The following is an 18,009-nucleotide window of genomic DNA, read 5'->3' as shown; positions in this document are numbered from 1 at the left end:
TCTACCAGTGCTTCCCATCTGGCCATTTCCATGGATCCTTGACCACCTTGAGCTTCTCGCAACAGAACCACCTCCTCATACCCCGGCCATCTCAAGTTCTTTGCTCCACATGCCTATTCTAAGGCCCTACTGAGTCTTCCAATTGAGTGTAATTTCCCCTTTCATGAGCAGGAAAGCTAAATCTTAGAAAGTGCTTGCATGTTTTTCCTTTTTTTTTTTTTTTTGCTGTAGGTGGGAGCCAGTTTGTGTTGTGGGTGCATGGTGCCTCCCTTTCAGTAATGTCAGTAAGGGTGTCTGTAATGTTCTCCCAGAATAGTTTGAGCTGTGGGCAAGTCCTAAACATGTTCACTAGCTCAGCTTCTCCCCGCCGCCAAAAAAACAAATCTTTGGCATCTAGCTCTTGCTATGTTTAATTTGTCCTGATCTAAGGTATGCTCTGTGTTACATAAAAATTGATTAGCTTAAAGCAGGCATTCCTCGATATTTGAGTACTCTTTCTAATGTCTTTATCTGGTGTGGGGTTTCCTAGATCTTCCCACTTTGATCAAAGACTACTCAGGGGCACAAGCCCCATTCAATCGCTATAAGCAGGTTACAGTCTTAAACATCCCCGATAAAGCACAAATGTATTGACAGGTTTTGTGGTGGTCCTGCTAGTCCCGCCCCAATGTTTCCATTCAGCAGATGTCACTGCTCCATGTAATAGAAAATGGCCTCCAAATGAGTCTGTCAATGTGAAACTCCTTGATTGGGAGGAGAGCTTCTTCCCAATACAGATCACCTATCATTGTCACGCCTCCCTCTACCCATGTGTCTGGACACCCTCTCTCCCCCCCCCCCCCCCCCACCCCCCCAAAAAAAAACTCCTGCCCCCATGGTACAGTGTGCCTAGGTGTCTCATTGGTATATTTGGCGAGTACATGGCTTTCGTACAGGTTGTCAGCAGGCAGCATGCCCAGCATCGTCTCCGTACTCTAAATTGTTTTGCCCCTTCAATCTGGGATCTTTAGCTGCACACTAATCCCTGTGTGGGCATCTGGGACACTAGGGCACAGAGCACGTTCAGGTGTCAGTCTGCCTGTCTGTTGTCAGCCATTGGACCTGCTGTGTAACATTTCTTGAAGTAGGGTACTGCCAGTACTCCATCATTGCTTGGTCTTTTTTTAGGGAAGTTAAAGCTTTGCGCCTGCGGCGCCAGCCATAAAGATGCGTCCCTGTAAAGGAATCCATTTCTCTAAATATAATTTTGGGAAGCCACACTGGTAGGACCCCCAAAATAGAGTAGGCTCAGAATAGCTATCATTTTTAACAGCGCAACTCTACCTATCACCAGCGGAGGAAGCATCTTCCAGAACTCCATGCTCCTCTTAAGGTCTCTAGTCGCCTTCCTTGTTCTACCTTCTGACGAGAGCAGAGTTGACATACATTTTTACTCCCAGATATTGAAAGCAATTGGGTTTCCATTGCCTCCCTCTCATATTGGTAGGTGACAGCGGCACAAGATTGTGGGGAGCAACTGATTTTTTTTATTTTTTTTGCCAGTTGACCCTCAGACCAGAGTGCTGTTCAAAGCGGCTCAGCAAACCTTGGGCATTCCAAAGCTCATTTGGTGTCAGATGTGGTGGGTACACCCCCTGCTTTCGATCCCTTTGGCGATATTTCCAGTTCTGGCGTAGGTAGCCAAAGGATCTATTGCCAGCGCAAATAGTAACAGCAGTGCTTAATTTGTGTAAAAAATAAATAAAAACAGCCAGGGTCCTCTTGAAGAGGCCAATGCAGCTTGAACCACTTATTTACCCTTCCAGTGCTGCTAATGAAAGTATCAACACAACTACCAACAATCACACACTGTAAGTGTGATATTTCAGAATAGTCTAGGCCCCACAGTCTTAAGACTGGCTTGGTCTGCAGGTATTAGTCATTTTATTTTATACTGAATTAATAAACAACTGTTCTATTTATCTCTAATTTAGACAAACAGCGCTGCCATCTGGCAGACTGTCCGAAGTGCTGGTGTTGACAAATGAGTGCAGTGCTGAGCACTGGAAACCAGTCTGTATTTAAGCACTCGGTAACAGTGACAGCGGACAGCCCTACCTGATTCCCCTGCCTACCTAATACGGACATATCCCCTCCTCTGCATATCCTGGCTGGGAGGGCTGTATAATGAAGCCTAGTCCAGCATATGAAATTTGCTCCCAACTGAAACAGATTCATAACTGCATAAAAGAAAAAACATTCTAGGCTATCAAACACCTTCTGTTAGAAATGAGGTTTCTAGTATGCAGTGGTTTGCACCCTCTCCAAATAGGGACCCTCACTCTAGTCAGGGTAAGGGAGTCACACAGTTAAGATAACCCCTGCTCACCCCCTTGACAGCTTTGTACTAGCAGTCAGGCCTGTCTCTGAGGCAATGTGCAAAGTATTTGCGTGCACAAACACAACACAGTAATACGGGAAACACCACAAAAGTACTCCAAATTAGTTGAGAAAAATAGCAAATATTTATCTGAGTAAAACAAGACCAAAATGACAAAAATCCAGGCAAAGATCCGAATTTTCAAAGATTAAATCTTAGTACAGTGCTTAGAAACACAATAGCTCCAACTGGGGCTATCATGATGACTTGACGGAGTCATTCCTAACAGTCGGACACCATTCGTGAGGGAGTGTGGGACAGTCACTGAGTCACATGGGCCCCTTGGTACAGTGCCTTGGAAAACAATGAGGAAACCAAGTTCTTGCATGGAGTCGTGGAGGTGAGGTGTTGCTGGCGCTGGCAAGGTTCTAGTTCCTTACTGCTACCAGGAAGTTGCGACGTTGGTTCCTTACGATCCAGTAGGGTCAATGAATCCAGCAGGTCAATACAAAAGGCGTTGGCTTTGCGGGATCATAATCACACCACTGGCCCAAAGGTGCTGTGCAGATTGAGAGCCAGGTACCATGGACGTCTGTGACGCAGCTTTCTGGACTCCTGACATGGCAGGACTTTCGAGGTGCTGTGGCGGTGTCGATCCAGCGGTGTCAGTCACGGTTGTTGCACTCAGTGGGGACCACAGCACCAGAGCAGAGTGGGACAGTGGCACTGGTTCCAAAGTTGCTTTGGAGTGTGTGCTTGGCTTCTTGGTTGCTTCAGAGCTAATTCCCAAGGGCCTAGGAACTGGATTTGGCACCACTTGGCAAGTCCAGACTCTCAGCAAGAGAGCCCTGGTGCCAGCAGATGAAGTCTTTGATGCTCATGAGACTTGTTATCAGGAGGCAAGCTCAGTTCAAGCCCTTGTGGAGAACCTTTGGAAGCAGGATGTAGAAAGCAAAGTTCAGTCCTTCCACTCCCAGGACAGAAGCAGCAGGCAGTGTCTGTCCCTCCTACAGCATCTAGCTCTTCTTCCTGGCAGATAGTCCTCAATCCAAAAGGATTCTAAAGTTATGGTCTCAGAGGTTCAGTACTTGCATCCATTTCTGTATTTGAAGTAGGCATACTTCAAAGAAAAAGGCTTTGTAGTGCACAAGACCATGGAAAGGCATGGTCTTGTGCACTACAAAGCCTTTTTCTCCAGGAGGTTGGAGACTGCTTTGTGTAAGGATAGGCATAGCCCTGTTCCGGTGCACGTGTCAGCTCTTCAGGATAGCCCAGGAAAGACCCATCCGGATATGCAGGGCAAACCGGATATGCAGGGCAAACCTCTCCTCCCTTTGTGTGACTGTCAGGAGTGAATTCCCAAACATCCTGACCCAAATGTGTGTGCCACAGACAGAGTCACAGAATGGTTAAGCAAGAAAATTCCCACTTTCTAAACGTGACATTTTCAAACTTAAAATTTAAAAACCACCTTCACCAAAAGATGTATTTTTAAATTGAGTTACTACCCCCATATCTGTCTGCTCCCAACGGGAAATTACGCTTAAAAGATATTTCAAGGCAGTCCCAATGTTACCTAATGGGCGTGATAGTCCTTGTGATAGCGAAAACTGAATTTAGCAGTATTTCACTACCAGGACACGTAAAACCCACCAGTACATGTTCTACCATTTAGATACACTGCACCCTGCCCATGAGGCTGCCTTGGGCCTACCTTAAGGGTGCCTTACATGTAGTAAAAGGAAATGTTTGGCCCTGGCAAGTGGGTGCACTTGCCTGGCCGAAATTGCAGTTTAAAACTGCCCACCTATACTACAGTGGCTGGTCTGTGACATGTTTACAGGGCTACTCATGAGGGTGGCAAAATCAGTGCTGCAGTCCCACGAGTAGCATTTGATTTACAGTCCCTGGGCCCACATGATGCACTATACTAGGGACTTAATAGTAAATCAGATATGCCAATCATGAATAAACCAATCACCAATACCATATCGACAGGGAGCACTTGCACTGTAGCACTGGTCACCAGTGGTAAAGTGCCCAGAGTCCTAAAGCCAGCAAAAACGAAATTCAGCCTAGGATCAAAAACAGGAGGTCAGAAGTCTAAAAGACAGGGGAAACCACACGAAGTGTTGACAGGTCTAACACCACCTCCGTATCCACTGTGAATACTGCCGATTTTGTTCGATCATACTGATCAGCTTTCTACATAGCAAGCAATTTTCATATTTTAATAGCTGTGTTGTGGCCAGGGATGAAACCTGTGTGAAAGTGTGGACAAATAGGGGAAGAAGTCTGGTGGCAAGACTGGCTCTACTAGTATAGGGGCCAGGTCCTCCATGTAAGTGGCATAGAATTCTGCCAGTAGGAAGTCGGTGCTCGGTGTCTTGCCTGTAGCCTTTACCTGAATCGCTGCTTTTACCTCCGATAGTGTTATGCCCCTGCCCAATACCTCTCCCTCAGGTGTCCGTACTGGAAATGCAAAGGGTGCTAAGAACTCTGACTGTTACTGTTAGCGCGTCAGAGCCTAGATAAGTAAACTTACCAGGAGACCCATTTAGGCCGACAAACCTTTGGACCATGTTTGGAGACTTCCCAGTACAAAATATTTTCTTGTCATCGCCAATCAATAGATCAATAATCAATTCAATAACCACAATCACTAGTCAATAAACATTTGATAAAACCAATAGTTGAACACACCATTAATTCCTCAGTCACAAAAAACCACACCAGTTTAGTCAAAAGTTAAGATATTTATTTCCCTATTGGTTACAATCTAGTATCATATCAGTTAGTCTCATTAGCAATAAACCCACGTCAAAACAATCCAATCAATAATCAAAATGCTATTTTACTCAATACATCTACTAATTTCATTTAGCATCTGGGCGCATCATTATACAAATCAACTTAGCAGAGTCTCATTAGTACATGAATCAACAAAGCAAGAACTCAGTCATTTGTCTATTTGCACAAATTATTAGTGTCCGCCTTAACTAACCTCAAATTAGCATTAGCATGTTGGGCTTCATGCAAAACATTTAGTGAACACGAATTTGAAAAACATCTAAACTAAGGCCTCTATCAAAATAGCAGTTTGTACCTAGAAAGAAAAGGCAAACAGACAATTACAATTTGCATCAGATAGTTACCAATCCAACAGATCAGCAAACCGCGTCAGTCTTCGTCCTCAGGACATCAGTCGATTCACCATCAGCAGAGATAGGATGGGGCAGAGTCTCAATATAGCATAACTCCAGAATGGATCACTTCCCTCAGATGGAGGAGAAGTTAGAATCAAGCAAAGAATGGACAAAGGATGGTTTAAGGTGACAGGACATCTAAACTAGTTATGGCAACTGGCAAGAGTTCTCTAACAAAAGTCTCATAGCAAAAGGAATGGCAAGGATAAGAGTAAGAGTCCCCGTTAAAGTGGAAGAAGTGTCTGGTCCGGTTTTCCTCGAGTTACGCCGGTAAATCAAAACTGTCTGTCTATTACCTAATTCCTCATTGGATGAAGTTTGGTGCATTATTATCTCTATCCAATAATTCGGCAAGTATCTTACTAGAACTTTCCACAATTTGTAGTTCCCATGTCGCGGGTTGGTCCAAGTTATTGATGTCTTCAACAGTTAGAATGTCAGGTAGAAAATGTTACTTTGCGCTCCAGACAGTGTCTTCATTGTCTTCTCCTAGTACGGTTAACCTTTCACCTGTTACAAATTACTCTGTTGCATCTAGCAAGAAAGTCGCCTTGAGCAAGCCGGTTCTCATGAGGAAGAATTTACTATGGCTACACACACACACACACAACTCCTGGAAAAATACAGCTTCGTGCCCTTCAGGAAACAGCACATTACACTTTAGAAAATACAATTCAAGCTAGGCCCAAAACCCTCGCTAAGCTAAGGCCCTCTGATTTAATAAAGCAAACTCTTAACACCCAACTCAAACTGATATACTAATACAAATTCAGACATTATTGCTTATAAAGTTTCAGAATTATAAGCTTTTCATTAGTCTTCGTATACATTGGTAGCCACTCCCCGTGGGCACATTTCAACGTGTGCATTATTTTCTATGTTAACCCATTTTCTATGCAGTTTCATCACACAATATATTGCAAGCTTTTCATATTAATAGTGATTAAAAAACACACTCAAACCTTACTGAGCAAGAAAATGAGCTTGTTTAGAATAATAGTACAGAAATTCCCTATTAGTGGCTGTTTGTTGGTATAGCTTTTTCCTGGCGTCACTTTCAGTTTTGAGGATCACAGAGCTCCTCTTTGCCAGGCATGCCAGCAGCGTGCCAGTGTAGTCCTGCCTTGGTTATAGAAGTCTTATGGTGCTTTGATTATAAGTGCTCCACATGCTCCGCTACTTTATTTTCCACTTCAAGGAGCTCAGTCGGTTTTTCTGGGTGGCCTGGTTTTTGCAACTCAGCCCTGTGCAATGCCTCCTCCGCTATTGACTACTGATAGTATAGTGCGTCTCATCCCTAGCGACTCAGACATTTACCCACTCTGGGGGCACAGATTTGTGGATTTTTAGCAGTGTCCGTACCCTGCTGGACATGTACCAGCTCACCAATCTCAAAGCTCGTCAAAAGCTAGTCGATAAGTTAGATATAATCTAGTTTGTTTTGACACATTCTACTGATTGAAATAATTCAGCTGCTTAAGAATTCACTGTCCTTTAAAATATAGGACACAAACACATCTACAGCAAACCTATTCATATCTTGGTTAATAAATCTTATTTCTAATCCAGAAGTCATCACTAAGCAGGTGCGACCACCAAATTGTTTAGAACATATTGACTGGCACATCACTTGCTAAAACGTCATTTAAGAGACCATGTTCTTTGATAACAATATTGGTTCTTAACCCTTTTTGTTTTTTAGATTTATTCAGTGTAAGCAGGTGAAAGTAATATTCTAACAACTAACATGAAGCTGTGTGCAGAGATTAGAACCAAATATTGTTTTTTATTGCCATTAAATGTAAACAGTTTTGTAAGACTAATGCAAAGTGTAACACTGATATACAGGTTTTTTTGTTTTTTACATTTCACAAACATTACACTGTGGCAATACGTGACATGAGTTTGTCAAACATTTGAAAAAGGTAATTCTTATGTAAAGAAATCACCAAATTGTTTTTTTCAATGTTTTATGGAAATGACTACATAAAAAACACGCAAGACCTCCGAGATTCTCAGAAATCCCGTTTATTCCTTATGGATCTAATTATGGAATTGCAGGTTATGACCTAAATAACACAATGAGATCAATGTATGTTGTGATATCCATCCCATAATCCTCGTTGAGCTGTGGCTCCTCTGATAAGTCCCCTAGGGTAACTGGTGGAGCCTGGAGTATTTTAAGTAAAATTTCAACAGTCATTCATCTATCAATCCTTGTTTTATGCAAGTATTATCAAATTCTTAGCAAAGCTATGATATTGAGTTGTGATGGAGCAAACTATTTTACGTTGTGGCTTGCAATAGTTCTGGGAGCAGAAGTGATTTCTATTTTTTTTTTTTTTTGTTTGCTCTAAAAGCATGGCAAACAAGTAGTCTGAGCTGAGACCAGACCTGCTTTACCAACTCCGGGAATTACACTGCTTCTTTGGCTTCCTTGTGGGATGGTAAAAATGGTTGCCCTTTTCCTCTGTCTAGCAGTATATTTTTGTCTGATTTTTATTCGCTTAATATAGGTTCTTTGTTAGCTTAAAATAGGTTCTTTGTCTGGTTCTTCTATCCTGGATGTCCTATGTATGTAAGCCTTATGTGCAGTCTTTAGTGCTGGTGTCGCCAACCTTTCCTATAACGAGCATCTTTTGATAATGATACATTGAAACAAATCCTGAGCTACCGCCTAGTATAGGGATTAGATAAGGGTAAAAAATCGGGCAACAAAAGCTGGTTTTAGAGAACCACAGTTATACTCAATTATTTTGAAGTATTTAAGTAATATCCGGAGCGTTTTACCTATGGGGTCCCAGGCATCACATTGTCCCCTCATTCTCTTTTCCATGAGGAAAGTGCCTTACTTGGTCCGATTGTCTATCTTGCAACGCATGGGATGTCACAGCTGTTATTTGAGAGGCTAGTCCCCTAATACTTTCATTACCTGTCTGATTGGCCTGTCATTCACTTATTCTGATGGATACAACTACCTGTGGATTCCTCACCTAATGAATACTCCCACTGCGCCAGCATTCAACGGAAATCTTCTTCCTAGCTTCTGCACGTCGACGAGGACGTCACATTTGCCCACGTGATGCCGCCTGACGTCGTAGAGGCAATAAGAGGTCCTCGCCGACGTCAGTTCCCTTTTTTCCGTGCCATTCGAAACGGTTATCTTCGCGGGAGCTACTGTTGCTGTTCGGCAGTTAGTGTGTGTTTTTCTTTTTTTTTTTTTTTTTTGGCTGTGTTTTTTCTCTGAGGTTACTATGTCTCAGAGGAAGTCAGGTTTTAAGCCCTGTCGAGAGTGTGGGGGCAAGATGTCTGTTACGGACCCACATTTGGACTGTTTGTGGTGTTTAAGTTCTGACCATGATGTGGCCAGGTGTGATTCATGTCAGCATATGTATCCTAAAGCCCTGAAGGAGCGAGAGGCCAAACTTTTTATGTCAAAGTCGAAGAAAAAGGAGAAGAGGCACCATAGAAAATCCTCCTTGCCGAAGTCTCATCGGCGTCATCGAGACTCCCGGCGCCGTCGGGAATTACGGCGCCAGTCGAGTAAGGAGAGGTCTCGGTCGAGGTCACCATCGACTCGGCGTCGGAAGACTTGGGAAGTCAGTCCCACAGTCACTCCTCATCCATCGACACCGTTGCCTTCTCCAGCCTCGCCGACTTTGCCTGGGTCTTCGGGCCAGCCGCCTTCAGTATTTGAGGTGCCACAGCCTCAAATGTTCTCTCCGACGTTGCAGACGTCGAGGCCGGCGTCTGTGTCGCCTTCGATCCAGGCACCCCAGTATCCGGCTTTTCCGGCCCCTGGAGCCGATAATACCGCATTTTTAAATGCAATGTTTTCCATCTTTCAGCAGATGGCTCCAGGTGGCGCACCGGCTGGGCCTTCGGGTCCTTTGGCTTTTAGCTTGGGTTCTCCGGCTCTGCTGCGACCAGCACCCTTCATGCCCTTTCTTCCCCTGGGGAACGTGGGCTCGGTGTCAGCTCCGGTGGCTCCAGGGACTTCGGCTCCGGAAGTTTCGACTCCAGCGGCTTCGGTGTTTCGGCCAGTGACGCCGTCTGGGCCTTCTGCGACTCCGAAGCAGTCTTCTCTTCATCCGACTCCTGGTTTGGCGGCGAAGCTACCTGTGGCACCTGTTGACCCGGCGTCGGACGGATCCGGTGATCGGCGTCGTTCTTCGACATCTGCTGACGCCAAGTCGACGCCGAGGATTGAGGAGAGGCTGCACTCGAGGAGACGTGCTCTCCGTCTCTTGGAAGAACAAGAGTATCAGCAGATCCTGGAGGAAGGAGAAATTGAAGACTCTGGCGAGGGTCTTCATGGGCTGGACACCGCTAGTGGCCTTGATACTTCCCCTGAGTGGGACTTGTCATCTCCAGGGGAGTATACTGAAGAGGCGGCCACTTTTCATGCTGTGATAAAGAAGGCAGCTGACTTTCTGGAACTGCCTTTGCCGGTAACTGAGGCGAAGCAGAATCTTCTGACAGAGGTATTACATCCGGCCTCTACATCAGCAGAACCTCTTTTGCCGTTTAACGAGGCGCTGCTGGAACCTGTGTTGGAGGTCTGGAAGAAGCCGGTATCTTCCTCGGCTGTCAATAGGTCTGTGGCCAGGAGGTATCGGGCTGCACCAACTGACCCTGGCTTTCTTACCAGACACCCTACGCCTGAAAGCTTGGTGGTCCAGGCTTCCTGCTCGGCGAGGTCTGCGCCTGGGTCTTTTCCATCAGTGCCATCGGATAGGGACTCCAAGAAGATGGATATGCAATCCAAGAAAGTGTTCTCGTCATGTAGCATGGCGTTAAAGTCCACCAATGCTACGTGTATTTTGGGGAGGTACATGTATGCTCTGATAGACGAAATAACATCTACGCATACAGAGGTTCCTCAAGGGCTGTTGAATCTCGTGTCAGACGCTCAAGCTGCTGCAACCCAGGTTATCCAATCTGGGTTGGACACAACTGACTCGGTGGCTAGAGCGATGGGCACGGCTGTGGTTACGAGAAGACAGGCTTGGCTTCGCAACTCAGGGTTCTCATCAGATGTGCAGTCGACCCTGTTGGACCTCCCTTTTGATGGGGACAAGCTCTTTGGTGCCAAGGCAGATTCGGCCTTGGAGAGTTTTAAGGAGAGCAGGGCCACGGCCAAGTCGTTAGGATTACAAGCCACTTCTTCTACCTCCTCCAGATTTTTTAGGAGGTTTCGAGGATTTGGTCGTGGCTCATCCTCTTCCTCCTTTCGGGGGAAATTCCAGCAGCCTACCTCCTCTCTCTCTCCTATAGATCTTTTAGAGGGAGGGGTAGGGTTCGTATCAGCGGAGCCTCTCAGCAGCACTCTGCCTCTTCCTCTGGAGGGGTGCAGCAGGGGAAGCAGCCTTAGGCTTCCACCTATTCCCACTCACTCCTCTCCTGTAGGGGGAAGGTTACTGTATTTTCTTCACAAGTGGGAGGTCATTACATCAGACGCCTGGGTTACCAGCATTGTGAGAAAAGGCTACACCCTTCCCTTTTGGGAGTTCCCGCCCCCCCATCCCGCCCATCTTATTGTTCAGAAGAACACCTCCTGTTGTTAGAACAGGAGGTTCAAGTCCTCCTTTTAAAGGGTGCGGTGGAGTTGGTTCCAGAGCAGGAAAAGGGTCAAGGTTGTTATTCAAGGTACTTCCTGATTCCCAAGAAGGATGGTCGGTTGAGACCAATCCTGGACCTGAGGATTTTGAATTGGTTCCTCAAACAGGAAAAGTTCAAGATGCTGACCCTAGCTCAGGTGCTTTTGGCGTTGAACAAGGGAGATTGGATGGTGTCTGTCGACTTGAAGGATGCTTATTTTCATATCCCGATAATCAAGTCGCACAGGAAGTATCTCCGTTTTGTGGTAGGGTCGCAGCACTATCAGTTTGCGGTCCTCCCGTTTGGTCTTACTTCAGCACCTCGAGTCTTCACGAAGGTGATGTCGGTGGTTGCAGCAGAGCTCAGGAGGAAGGGGATAGCAGTATTCCCTTACCTGGATGACTGGTTGATCAAAGCCAAGTCCCCGGAGCTTGTGTTGCATCATCTGCAGTTGACAACCCAGTTGCTGTTCGACTTGGGCTTTTCGGTGAATGTGCCCAAATCTCACCTAGAGCCCTCTCAGCGCCTCCTGTTCATAGGGGCAGTACTGGATACAACATTGAATCGAGCCTTTCCTCAGTCTCAGCAGATTCAAGACATTCAGGCGTTGGTTCCAATGTTTCAAAGTGGAGCGGTCATTCCAGTCCTCAAGGTCCTACGTCTGCTCGGTCTGTTTGCCTCCTGCATACTGCTGGTCACGCATGCTCGCTGGCACATGAGGGCTCTTCAGTGGTGCCTCCGTAGGCAGTGGTCTCAACACAAAGGAGATCTCGAAGGTTCTGTCAAGATCTCCAGAGATGCTGCCACGGATTTGAAGTGGTGGATTGCGGACGACAATCTTTCCCGGGGAAGGCTGTTCACGCAGCCTCCACCAGTGACCACGGTCATAACGGATGCTTCCACTCTAGGGTGGGGAGCTCATCTGGGGGACCTGGAGATCAAAGGGCTTTGGTCTCCACAGGAACAGATGTTTCATATCAATCTGTTAGAGTTACGGGCTGTACGTCTGGCTCTTAAGGCCTTCCTCCCATCCCTTCGCGGTCAGTCGGTTCAGGTCCTGACGGACAATACTACCGCGATGTGGTATATAAACAAACAGGAGAGAAGCTCTTCGACTATGGTCCTGGGCAAAGGACCATCTGATTTGCTTGGTAGCAAATCTGGCCGGAGTCTTGAATGTACATGCGGACAGTCTGTCGCCATTTCGCGGTCGACCACGAGTGGCGTCTCCATCCAGATCAAGTCTGTCTAATCTTCCAGATGTGGGGGTTTCCTCGGATAGATCTGTTTGCCATCCGGGAGAACTCGCACTGCCTGTTATTCTGCAGCCTCCAGTATCCGGTGCAAGGAGCGTTGGGGGACGCGTTTCAGAGAACCTGGTGCGACCAGTTGCTTTACGCGTTCCCCCCCATACCCTTGATTCCTCGAGTGTTGAGGAAAATTCGCCAAGACCGGGCCCAAGTAATCTTAATTGCTCCGGATTGGCCAAGGAGGGTGTGGTATTCCGATCTTCTCCAACTCTCACTGTGCCCTCCGCTCCATCTCCCTCTCAGGGCAGACCTCCTCTCGCAGTCGCAGGGGCAGGTTTTACACCCCAACCTCCAGAGTCTGCACCTTCATTCCTGGAGATTGAGCGGGGCAACCTGAGTTCCTTGTCTCTCCCGCCTGATGTAGTGGATGTTATTTTAGCGGCCAGGCGACACTCCACTAAATCTATCTACGCTAATAGGTGGTCTAAATTTGTGGTATGGTGTGGAGAGACACAGATTGTTCCCTTACGTGCTCATTTGTCAGATGTTTTATCTTTTGCTTTGTCTTTAGCACAGAGGGGTTGTGCAGTGGCTACTGTTAAGGGTTACTTCTTTGCTTTGTCATCCTTCATTTGCCTTCCAGACCAGCCTTCGTTATTTAAATCTCCTATAGTACTTAGATTCTTGAAGGGCCTTATGAATACATTTCCTCCAAATCCTTTCGTTATGCCTCAATGGGATTTGTACTTGGTCCTAACTTTCCTTATGGGGTCCCCTTTTGAGCCTATGCATTCTTGCCCCTTAAGGTTCTTAGTTATTAAAACTGTTTTCCTGGTTGCTATAACTTCTGCAAGGAGAGTGAGTGAGTTGCAGGCTTTATCGGTAAAACCCCCTTATACAACTTTTTATGGGGATAAGGTGGTGTTGAGGACCAAGGCTGCTTTCCTTCCGAAGGTTGTTTCACCCTTTCATTTGGCCCAGACAATTACTCTGTCCACGTTTTATCCTCTGCCTCATCCTTCAAAGGAAGAAGGGAGACTACATCGCTTGGACCCAAAGAGGGCGTTAAGTTTTTACATAGACAGGACGAAGGATTTCAGGCTGGAGGATCAGCTTTTCATCGGATACGTGGGAAAGAGGAGAGGAAAGGCAGTCCACAAGAGAACACTCTCCAGGTGGTTTGTTCTTTGCATTAAAATTTGTTACTCTTTGGCAAAGAAGGATCCTCCTGATGGTATTAGAGCTCATTCCACCAGAGCGAAGTCGGCCACTTCGGCCTTGGCCAGAGGTGTTCCTGTGGTCGACATCTGCAAGGCCGCAACTTGGTCGTCCCTTCACACTTTTGCGAAACATTACTGTTTGGACTCTGAGGTCAGAAGGGACGGCCATTTTGCACGGTCAGTGCTGCAGGATTTCTTAGTTTGACCATTCAGGCACCCACCACCGAGCGCGGTACTGCTTTGGGACTCTGTTCATTAGGTGAGGAATCTACAGGTAGTTGTATCCATCAGAAGAATGAGTTACTTACCTTCGGTAACGACTTTTCTGGTGGATACATTAGCTACCTGTGGATTCCTCACGGTCCCACCCGCCTCCCCGTTGCCTGTTTGGTCTAACCAAGTAATTCTTGAGTGTGCTCCTCTTGGCTTTGAGGATTGGTATAGATTAAGTATATATGTGCATTTGTGTATATATATATATATATATATATGTATGTATATATGTGTATATATATATATATATATATGTATATATGTGTATGTATATATATCTATCTATCTATCTTTATTTACTTTTTAAAAAAATAATAATAATTTTTTATTAAATTAGTGGTCCAGGCAATTGAACATGCAATCTACATAAATTCTAACTAATAAACACCTGTTAACCATGTTTAAGTCTGGGGTGCAAGATACACAGCGCACAGAATGGCCATATTATAGTGAGGCTTTTGCGGCTAGAGGCCACAAACCTACATCTGTGATGTGACACTGCCAGATAATGCTACAGTGGTGGGGAGTGAACATTGCAGCCTGGAGAGCACAGCAAGGTGTGGAAAATCGGTTGAGAAAGCACATAGCAGGTGAGGCTGAAATGGCAACATCCGTACCCAACCCAAGTTCAGATCGTAGCTGTGAGGAGGGGAGACTCCAAACTAAACGCCGTCTGACTCACAAAGAATTAGCAAGGAGCGATATTAAAAGCAGAACAGATGACACAGGGAGCTTGTGACCTTAAAATCCTTTGCCTGTAAGAAATTGGGGCCCCCATCTTGCTCTTCTGCCGATGCTGGCTGGGGCAGAGGCCTGCAGATTGCAAGGTGCATGGCAACCACAAGACAACTGACCCACCTAATACCAAAAGCGATGGTCTGAGGATGCCAGAGCGAGTAAAAGCCGTGATGTAACAACCAAAGTATTGAGTACGCTGCCCAAACTAACACCTCTGACAGAAGTACTGGGCCATAGAAACTTGCAGCAGCCTACAATAAGGGAATAACCATGGTGAGTCCCTCACTTATGTTTGCTAGAGCTCCGGGACAGACAGCCATATGCACCAAACTAGTTCCTGCAGGAAGATGGAGTGCTCTGGGGGGATAGCCGGGTCTGCTTGTCTTGAGCCCTCCCCACCCCCCAAATAATGTACCCTATGTACCAGATTGGGGGAAGGTGGTGACAAAAAAACCAAATAAGAGCTTTACAGCTAAGGGATTGAATGCCATGAAACATCTCCCTATGCTATTAGCCTGTCTCCCACCGCACTGCATATATTGTTGCATAACATCGACTGTCAATCAGAATGTCAGTTGAATGGATAAAGGCAGAAATCCTACAGGACTCCACATGCCTAACCCCTCTAACTATGGAGAAAGACCTCAGTGGTTGGCTCCCCTGTGAGATACTAATGCCCTGCCCCAACACCACCTTGCTGAAACTAAAATGGAAAAGCAAAGGCACAATGGTCAAAACTGCTGTTAGCCACCAGATGTGGCTTGAGGGCCACAGGACCAGAGTAACTAACGTTCCTCCTGATCCTGTCTCAGAAACCAGGAGGAATAGTGACCACTTAAATTGCTGCTTCAGGGCATGCAAGAAAGCTTACAATTATAGACTATACAATGGATCCTCTGAATGCCTATATGGAATCCATCTTTCTAAAGCTATAAAACAAACTAGCCTGCTTGGATGCAGAGCAGAGGATCTAAAAAATGGAAGGCAACCCCAACAGCGGAAGTGACAAATTTGACAGCACTAAAAAGCTGCTCCATGTCATACTTGTTTAAAAATGAAGGTTATAAGTGATCTGTCTGCAACATGCACATTTCGGCGGTCTACTCTTCTGCCCACGGGTATGAATCTTATTTAATGAAAGGCAACCCCCTTACCACATTAAGCCTTGAATTACAATATGAATGTGTTTTAAAATGGTGATGGAAATATAGTAATAAGGATTGTTGAGACTCCATAGTCCTTGAAGTAATACTGGTCATTCCAGTTAGACCAGCTTATCTGACAAATACATTAAATGTTTTATTGAATCTTTGTTTCCATCAATAATAAAAGAACAATTGTAAGAAAGATGGCAACAACCATTACAATAATCACTGCCACTTTCAATCGCCTGACATCACAGTTCTTGGACTTGTTAATCGTTAACAAATATCATATACAAATATCATATACATGAGTAGAATTCAATCAGGTTGAAATAGATGCTGGACAACTTGTGAGATGTTAACTTTCTTACAGGAATGCCGGGAAATTACTATAAATTTTCAAACAAATGCAATGGTTTAATAGACAACTACCTCCTTTAATAGAGTTAATAAGGATGGGATTGAAGACTTCCAGGGCCTACATGGCCATCTATTTGAAAACAACGTACACGTAAATCTGGTGAGTCATTCTGACAGAATTGCTAGGGTACTCGGTATGACAACTTGGAGTACATGCTAGAAACTGGGGACAAACATGCACTCAGTAGTCGAAGCCCATGATGAAACCACAAACTATAAATACTGTAATGGGCAAAAAACATGTTAACTGAGATGAGCTGCCTTTCTGGATTGGTTGCAAAACTAACCAGCTAGAGGTGGTATACCCTCAGGCAGTGCTCCAAGGAAAGCACAGAATAGACTGTTTTCCCACGGTTTGGCCACTTGAGAAGTGTGCAAAATGGAAAATATAATTTGCCAAGATGAACACATCCCATAGGGAACATCTCCTCAGTAGGGGCTCCATAGAACTTTGAAACCGCTTAATCAAAATGTACGTACTCCAGTCGCCCTTCACCTAATTCGCAGGGCAGTGGGGTTTTTAGACACCAGCGTTGTTCTGATGATGGAAATAACACTCGAACAGAGGATAGGAAAAGGGATAGCTGGTCTCCAAGATAGGTATTTAAAAGGGCTTGTCTCAAAAGGTTCCCTTCAAAACGAAAATGGAAAGACTGAAAAATAAAACAAAACTGCATGACCCAAAAAAACAACCCTTCTGTAGGAGGGAAGATGGGCAACAGCTCTTTTACTGGATTGGTACACATGGCAAGGTATCTAAAGTAAAGTTTCAGTTGAATGCGACACCTTGGACACTGCTCTTTGTACGTAGCTCTCCTGTGTGCAGCCCAACATACTAGATAAAAACGAGTTGCTTGGCTGAATTGAGACGTATATCAAAAGTATACATTTGGGATGAAAATGGATGTATTTTCAGAACACCATAGCTTATGTTTTGAGAAAACAATGACGAACTTTCCATTAAAGCTGATAGGACAGTGATAAGTCCTCTGGCATTGGGGATACTTACATTAATACTTGGTGCTTGGGTCATTGCAACTACACATTATCCATGTGAAGGCATTCTAAACTGATACTTTTGTTTGCGTTACTACTGGCAACCCAGCCTGATGCACTGATGGTTGCTGTCAAACTTGCATTGGGTGGCCATACTGTAATCGTCTGTTCACTGTTACAATACTAAAATTAGTAGCTGTGGATGGTTTTCTTTAAACTTAAGTAGCTGATATTACAGAAAACATTGGACACCACTGGAATCCGGTTCACCTATTGTAAGCAAAATAACTGCAGACAAAGAAGACAAAAAACCTAGTAAGTGGTGGTGTCCCTAGTGCTTTGGGCTATACAATGAAGAATAAACGCCAATACATGGAAGCGAAGCTGCTGCTGAGGACCAGAGCAAATTCTGATAGCTTTGCAAACAGTTGTTTTGGGACTTGGGAGAAAATAATTATAGTGGTTTCCTCAATACTTATCTAGAAGCACCTTCTAAACGTGGCATTTCTAATACCGGTGTCCTACACCTATGATGACTGCACTGGGCCTAGACTTGGACGCGACAACTGTATAGTTTAAGCTATGAACTTAAAAATTGAGCATTTCTGCAATATCAGCAGACAACAAAGCAAACTTTGTATTTACCACTCATGCATGCCCAGGATGTGGTATCCCAGTTAGTGCGTACTCACTAAAACCTTAAGTGATTCCACTAAAAAAAAAAACCTCATTTGCTGGGTGCTGGATTACAATGTAGACCTGCCTCACTGGTGCCTAAATGGATTTGGAGATTCCTAAAGA

At 45.2% G+C, this 18,009-nt stretch overlaps 1 protein-coding gene across 2 annotated transcripts in view; it reads left to right on the top strand.

Moving 5' to 3' along the window:
- Positions 1–18,009, top strand: part of CAPRIN2 (caprin family member 2) — a 743,926-nt gene that overhangs the window by 226,859 nt on the left and 499,058 nt on the right. The window lies entirely within an intron of this gene.

The sequence above is a fragment of the Pleurodeles waltl genome, chromosome 4_1, assembly GCF_031143425.1.
Source record: "Pleurodeles waltl isolate 20211129_DDA chromosome 4_1, aPleWal1.hap1.20221129, whole genome shotgun sequence".
NCBI lineage: Eukaryota > Metazoa > Chordata > Amphibia > Caudata > Salamandridae > Pleurodeles > Pleurodeles waltl.
The sequence above is the reverse complement of the archived record's forward strand: the minus strand, read 5'-3'. Positions and strand labels throughout refer to the sequence as shown.